Source organism: Nerophis ophidion, linkage group LG26 (genome assembly GCF_033978795.1).
Source record: "Nerophis ophidion isolate RoL-2023_Sa linkage group LG26, RoL_Noph_v1.0, whole genome shotgun sequence".
Classification (NCBI taxonomy): domain Eukaryota; kingdom Metazoa; phylum Chordata; class Actinopteri; order Syngnathiformes; family Syngnathidae; genus Nerophis; species Nerophis ophidion.
In genome coordinates this window covers 34,151,584-34,158,960 of record NC_084636.1, presented here as the reverse complement: position 1 = coordinate 34,158,960, position 7,377 = coordinate 34,151,584, and positions in this window count along the sequence as shown.

Genomic DNA, 7,377 nt, shown 5'->3' with positions numbered 1-7,377 from the left:
TGTAAATATAAACAGAATACAATGATTTGTAAATAATTTTCAACCCATATTCAGTTGAATATGCTACAAAGACAACATATTTGATGTTCAAACTGATAAACATTTTGTTGTTGTTGCAAATAATCATTAACTTCAGAATTTGATGCCAGCAACAACTGACAAAGAAGTTGGGAAAGGTGGCCATAAATACTGATAATGTTGAGGCATGCTCATCCCACACTTATTTGGAACATCCCACAGGTGTGCAGGCTAATTGGGAACAGGTGGGTGCCATGATTGGGTAAAAAAACAGCTTCCCAAAAAACGCTCAGTCCTTCACAAGAAAGGATGGGGCCCTTTTGTCCACAACTGTGTGAGCAAATAGTCAAACAGTTTAAGAAAAACGTTTTTCAAAGTGCAATTGCAAGAAATTTAAGGATTACAACATCCACGCTCCATAATATCATCAAAAGGTTCAGAGAATCTGGAGAAATCACTCCACGTAAGCCGGAAACCAACATTAGATGACCGTGGCCTTCCATCCCTCCGACGGCACTGTGTCAAAAACCGACATCAATCTCTAAAGGATATCACCACATGGGCTCAGGAACACTTCATAAAACCACTATCAGAAACTACAGTTGGTCGCTACATCTGTAAGTGCAATTTAAAGTTCTACTATGCAAAGCGAAAGCCATTTATCAACAACATCCAGAAACGCCGCCGGCCTCTCTGGGCCCGATATCATCTAAGATGGACTGATGCAAAGTGGAAAAGTGTTCTGTAGTCTGATGAGTCCACATTTCAAATTGTTTTGGGAAATATTCCACATCGTGTCATCCGGACCAAAGGGGAAGCGAACCATCCAGACTGTTATCGACGCAAAGTTGAAAAGCCAGCATGTGTGATGGTATGGGGGTGCATTAGTGCCCAAGGCATGGGTAACTTACACATCTGTGAAGGCACCATTAATGCTGAAAGGTACATACAGGTTTTGGAACAACATATGCTGCCATCTAAGCGTCGTCTTTTTCATGGACGCCCCTGCTTATTTCAGCAAGACAATGCCAAGCCACATTCACCACGTGTTACAACAGCGTGGCTTTGTAAAAAAAAGAGTGCGGGTACTTTCTTGGCCCGCCTGCAGTCAAGACCTGTCTCCCATGGAAAATGTGTGGCGCATTATGAAGTGTAAAATACGACAGCGGAGACCCCGGACTGTTGAACAACTTAAGCTGTACATAAAACAAGAATGGTAAAGAATTCCACTTTCAAAGCTTCAACAATTAGTTTCCTCAGTTCCCAAACGGTTACTGAGTGTTGTTAAAAGAAAAGGTGATGTAACACAGTGGTGAACATGCCTTTTCCCAACTACTTTGTCACGTGTTGCAGCCATGAAATTCTAAGTTAATTATTATTTGCAAAAAAAAAAAAAAAGTTAATGAGTTTGAACATCAAATATGTTGTCTTTGTAGCATATTCAACTGAATATGGGTTGAAAAGGATTTGCAAATCATTGTATTCTGTTTATATTTACATCTAACACAATTTCCCAACTCATATGGAAACGGGGTTTGTACTTTTAAAGCATACATATATACTGTACATACTGTATATACATACATAGATGCATATAAATATATATATGTATGTATGTATACACATACATATATACATACATATATATTTATACATACATATATATGTTTATATGTATATATGTATGTATGTATATGTATATATTTGTGTGTGTATGTGTGTAGTGTATATATTTTTATTTAAAGCATACATATACACTGTACATATTTACATACATATATACATATATATATGTATATATATATTTATATATATACATACATACTGAGGAGCCAGATGAGGTGTTTTTTGATGCAGTACTTTTGCCGGCATGTACACAGAGTACTCGGTAATATCGCTGGACATGAAGTCTAATTAACGAGCAGAATGATCAGCCGGACTTTGTCGACATCACATCCCCACAAAACAAATCCTCCACTTTCCACACTGACCTTAAACGGTTTAAACTCCGTGAACTCGGAATTTTTATTCTCAGCAGAGAAGATTTGAAGAGTGTTTTAATGGTGGCAGCTGCTTAATGAGTAACTTTTATTCCTGGCCAATGTTGTTGTTGTGCAGCCCTCATTAAACTCATGAGGACAAAGATCATCGCCAGCGGTGAGATGTTTCACACGCCTCAAGCCAGCTGACCACTGGCTGTTAGTCATAGTGACAACAAACTATACTACAACAAACAGTACTACAACAAACTGTACTACAGCAAACTGTACTACAGCAAACTGTACTACAGCAAACTGTACTACAACAAACTATACTACAAAAAACAGTACTACCACAAACTGTACTATAACAAACTGTACTACAACAAACTGTAATATAACAAACTGTACTACATCAAACTGTATTACAACAAACTGTACTACATCAAACTGTACTACAACAAACTGTACTACAACAAACTGTACTACAACAAACTGTAATACATCAAACCGTACTACAACAAACTGTAATATAACAAACTGTCCTACAACAAACTGTACTACATCAAACTGTATTACAACAAACTGTACTACATAAAACTGTACTACCACAAACTGTACTACAACAAACTGTAATACATCAAACTGTACGATAACAAACTGTACTACATCAAACTGTACTACCACAAACTGTACTACAACAAACTGTACTACAACAAACTGTACTACAACAAACTGTACTATAACAAAGTGTCCTACAAAAAACTGTACTACATCAAACTGTACTACAACAAACTGTACTACAACAAACTATAATACAACAAACTGTACTACAACAAACTGTACTACAACAAACTGTACTACATCAAACTGTACTACAACAAACTGTACTACAACAAACTGTAATATAACAAACTGTACTACAACAAACTGTAATATAACAAACTGTACTACATCAAACTGTACTACAACAAACTGTACTACAACAAACTGTACTACAACAAACTGTAATACATCAAACCGTACTACAACAAACTGTAATATAACAAACTGTCCTACAACAAACTGTACTACATCAAACTGTATTACAACAAACTGTACTACATAAAACTGTACTACCACAAACTGTACTACAACAAACTGTAATACATCAAACTGTACGATAACAAACTGTACTACATCAAACTGTACTACCACAAACTGTACTACAACAAACTGTACTACAACAAACTGTACTACAACAAACTGTACTATAACAAAGTGTCCTACAAAAAACTGTACTACATCAAACTGTACTACAACAAACTGTACTACAACAAACTATAATACAACAAACTGTACTACAACAAACTGTACTACATCAAACTGTACTACAACAAACTGTACTACAACAAACTGTACTACAACAAACTGTACTATAACAAAGTGTCCTACAAAAAAACTGTACTACATCAAACTGTACTACAACAAGCTGTACTACAACAAACTGTACTACATCAAACTGTACTACATCAAACTGTACTACATCAAACTGTACCATAACAAACTGTACTATAACTAACTGTACTACAACAAACTGTACTATAACAAACTGCACTACCACAAACTGTATTACCACAAACTGTACTACAACAAACTGTAGTACAACAAACTGTACTACATCAAACTGTACTACAACAAACTGTACTAAAACAAACTGTACTACATCAAACTGTACTACAACAAACTGTACTACAACAAACTGTACTAAAACAAACTGTACTACATCAAACTGTACTACAACAAACTGTACTACATCAAACTGTACGACAACAAACTCTACTACAACAAACTGTACTACATCAAACTGTACTACAACAAACTGTACTACAACAAACTGTACTACCACAAACTGTATTACCACAAACTGTACTACAACAAACTGTACTACAACAAACTGTACTACATCAAACTGTACTACAACAAACTGTACTATAACAAACTGTACTACAACAAACTGTACAACCACAGCAAACATTGTACACAAACACGTTTCGTACTGTTGTCTTCTCTGCTCTTTAACCACTTGCTTAGTCGCTCTTTCAAAATACATGTTTTTTTCCACAGTTGATCAAATTAGTAGTAGTAGTAGTAGTCATAATGGTGGTTGTTGTAGTAGTAGTAGAAGTAGTGGTAGTAGTAGTACTAAATAGTAGTAGTAGTAGTAGTAGTAGTGGTTGTTGTAGTAGTAGTAGTAGTAGTACTAGTAGTAGTAGTAGCAATGGTTGTTGCTGTTGTAGTAGTATTAGTAGTAGCAATGAGTGTAGTAGTAGTAGTAGTAGTAATAGTTGTGTTGTAGTAATAGTAGTAGCAATAGTTGTTGTAGTAGTAGTAGTAGTAGTTATAGTAGTAATAACAATATTAGTAGTTGTATTGGTAGTAGCTGTTGTTGTAGTAGTCACAGTTGTTGTGGTAGTTGTCATAGTAGTTGTTGTAGTAATAGTAGTCGTTGCTGAAGTAGTAATAATAGTAGTTTAGTAGTTATTGTTGTTGTTGTAGTAGTAGTAATAGTTGGTGTAGTGGTATTAGTTTTTGTACTAATAGTAGTTGTTGAAGTAGTAATACTGAAAATATTAGTTGTTGAAGGAGAAGTAGTAGTAGTAGTAGTTGTTTTAGGATTTTAGGATTAATTTGATAAAATTAGCTAAAGTGATAGCATATAGTGATAGTATATACTGTTATGCTAACATTAGAATAAAGACGTACAAAAAGTGAGTGTTCTTCTTAGATGGCGCCAGCTACAAAAAACCCCCATAATTTTTAGGCATAAACAAATAAAAATAGCAAAACTGATAGCATAATATGTTAGCTGCATACTAGAAATAGCAAAGTTGCTAACATAAACATTAATTGCATGCTAATATTGACATGGTACAATGAGATTAGTGAGCGCACTTGCACGACACTGAAAAAGTCACACATTTTAGGTTTGGATGGATAAATTGACCTAAAGTGCTATTATAAAATATTAGCATTTTAACATTTACATGATGACATAAGAAAGGTTAGCGTTCTTCTAAGATGTCACCAGGTATCAAAAGCCATCATTTTCCAGTGTGAACTAATAAAAACAGCAAAAATACTAGCATAAACCATTAGCTATATGCTAAAGATAGCAAAAAAAATGCTAGCAAAAAATGTTAACATTCTTCTGAGATGATGCCAGGTATCCAAAGCCAAGATTTTCTGGTGTAAATAAATAAAAACAGGAAAAATACTAGCATAAAATTGATAAAATAACCTAAAGTGCTAGCATAAAACATTAGCATGCTAACATTTACATGATGACATAAGAAAGGTTAGCGTTCTTCTAAGTTGTCACCAGGTTTCAAAAACCAGGAGTTTCCAGTGTAAAATAATAAAAACAGCAAAAAATACTAGCATAAACTGTTAGCTCCATTCTAAAGATAGCAAAAATGCTAGCAAAAAACATTAGCATTCTTCTGGGATGATGCCAAGTATCAAAAGTCAAGATTTTCTGGTGGAAACAAATAAAAACAGCAAAAATACTAGCATAGAATTGATAAAATAATCTAAAGTGCTAGCATAAAATATTAGCATGCTAACATTTACATGATGACATAGGAAAGGTTAGCAGTCTTCTAAAATGTCACCAAGTATCCAAAACCATCATTTTCCAGTGTGAACAAATTCAAACAGCAAAAAATACTAACATAAACCGTTAGCTCCATGCTAAAGTTAGCAAAAATGCAAACAAAAAACGTTAGCATTCTTCTGAGATGATGCCAGGTATCAAAAGCCAAGATTTTCTGGTGTAAACAAATAAAACCGGCAAAAATACTAGCATAGAAGTGATAAAAAACAACCTAAACTGCTAGCATAAAATATTAGAATTCTAACATTTACATGATGACATAAAAAAGGTTAGCGTTCTTCTAAGATGTCACCAGGTATCAAAAGCCAGGATTTTGTAGTGCACACGAATAAAAACAGCAAAAAATACTAGCATAAACCGCTAGCTCCACGCTAAAGATAGAAAAAATGCTAGCAAAAAAACGTTAGCCGTACGCAAGTGTTGACAACAATGAGCTTGCTTGCATGACGGCAAAAAGTATCAAAAGCCACAAATTGTAATTTTAAATTGTTACATTTAGCAAACGTGTTAGCTCAAAATGTTATTTGGATGCTAAAAATAGCCAAAATACTAGCATAAAACATTAGTTGCATACCTAATTTGCTAGCATAAAGTGTTAGCATGCTAATGTTAGCATGATGACATACGAAAAGTTAGCATTCTTATGAGATGATGCCAGGTGTCAAAAGCCAAAATGTTTCTAGTGTAAACGAATAAAAACAGCAAAAATACTTGCATAAACCATTAGCTACATGCTAAAGATAGCAAAAATACTAGCAAAAATCATTAGCTGTATGCATATGTTGACAACAGTGAGCTTCCTTCCATGACGGCATAAAGTATCAAAAGCCACAAATTGTAAGTTTAAATTGATACATTTTGCAAAAGTGCTAGCCTAAAATGTTAGCTGCATGCTAAAAATAGCAAAAACGCTGGCATAAAATCGCTAGCCGCATGCATATGTTGACAACAGTGACGGTATAAAGTATCAAAAGCCACAAATTGTAATTTTAAATTGTTACATTTAGCAAACGTGTTAGCTCAAAATGTTATCTGGATGCTAAAAATAGCAAAAATACTAGCATAAAACATTAGTTGCATAGCTAATTTGCTAGAATAAAGTGTTAGCATGATGACATACGAAAGGTTAGCATTCTTCTGAGATGATGCCAGGTGTCAAAAGCCAAAATTTTTCTAGTGTAAACGAATAAAAACAGCAAAAAAACTTGCATAAACCATTAGCTACATGCTAAAGATAGCAAAAATACTAGCAAAAATCATTAGCTGTATGCATATGTTGACAACAGTGAGCTTCCATCCATGACGGCAGAAAGTAACAAAAGCCACAAATTGTAAGTTTAAATTGATACATTTTGCAAAAGTGCTAGCCTAAAATGTTAGCTGCATGCTAAAAGTAGCAAAAACGCTGGCATAAAATCGCTAGCCGCATGCATATGTTGACAACAGTGACGGCAAAAAGTATCAAAAGCCACAAATTGTAATTTTAAATTGTTACATTTAGCAAACGTGTTAGCTCCAAATGTTATCTGGATGCTAAAAATAGCAAAAATACTAGCATAAAACATTAGTTGCATAGCTAATTTGCTAGCATAAAGTGTTATCATGATGACATACGAAAGGTTAGCATTCTTCTGAGATGTTGCCAGGTGTCAAAAGCCAAAATTTTTCTAGTGTAAACGAATAAAAATAGGAAAAAAACTTGCATAAACCATTAGCTACATGCTA